Consider the following 1,341-nt stretch of genomic DNA (forward strand, 5'->3'; position numbering starts at 1 on the left):
ATGAACACAGGTTACTGCACAATGCTTTAAAAAAAAAAAAAGCATTTTTATTTGAAAGTAGTATATGAGGTATTTAAAAGCAGGATTTTGAAGTATACTTAGACCTCTGTTTGTAACTGGATTTGTTAAGTAGGAGCCATTTGGCCTGGAGGAAATTATAACTTTACCTCTCAAATACTAATGACTTACCTGTCAAGTGAAAATAACAATCACACCACCACACAGAGCTGTCAGGAGGATTCCATGAGACTGAAAAGCGTGTACAGCACATATTCTTGGATCTCAGGACTCCACTGGCATTGATGGCCATTTATTTATAAATTTATAAAATTTATTTATTTATTTTTGGCTGTGCTGGGTCTTTGTTGATGTGCACGGGCTTTCTCTAGTTGCGGCGAGCGGGCTCTACTCTTCGTTGAGGTGCGTGGGCTTCTCATTGCATTGGCTTCTCTTGCTGCGGAGCACAGGCTCTAGGCACGTGGGCTTCATTAGTTGTGGCGCATGGGCTCAGTAGCTGTGGCTCACGGGCTACAGAGCGCAGGCTCAGTAGTTGTGGCACACGGGCTTAGTTGCTCCGCGGCATGTGGGATCTTCCCGGACAAGGGCTCAAACCCGTGTCCCCTGCGTTGGCAGGCAGATTCTTAACCACGGAGCTACCAGGGAAGCCTAACCATTTATTATTGCATGAATAAAAGTTGATGAATCGATTTCCACGTAATTAAAATGATTTCCTTCAAGCTGAAGAGTAGGACTAATTCCAGTCTCAGTGTTTCCTAGAATAAGGTTGTGGGTCTAGTGGGCAGCTGCAGATGCAGACTGGGATCTTAGGTGGTAAGTCTTAGCTAGACATTGCTTCTGGATTCGTCAGTCATTGAGTAGTAACTGAAGCCACAGATATGGATGAAATCACCTAGTAAAACACAGAGAGAGGGGGAGAGAGGGAGAGAGAGAGAGAGAACAAATCCATAGGGCGCACATATAGTAAAGGTCAGAAAGATGAAGGAGAAAATATGTCTTTTCCCCTGAAACAAAAGGGATGGAACTAGGGGTTGGGTACAGACACAGCCAAAATTTTAGCTAAGAAGAGGGTAAAGAATTGACATATTTAATTATCTCTACATTCTCTGATGCAAGGTTTAGGTTAATTGAATGTGAGGAAAGAACAGAAATAAGGGCAGTCAAGGAACCAGCATCAGTGATGAATATAATTCATACGTGAGAACAGGAGGAGACAGGTTAGAAAGAGACATGGGCCGATGGTTGGGGGAGATCTTAGCTGTTAGAATAACATTTATCTTCCATCCCTGAGGGAAATAATTAGATGAAAACAGAGCCTTGAGA

Source organism: Grampus griseus (genome assembly GCF_964374135.1).
Source record: "Grampus griseus genome assembly, chromosome: 18".
Lineage (NCBI taxonomy): Eukaryota > Metazoa > Chordata > Mammalia > Artiodactyla > Delphinidae > Grampus > Grampus griseus.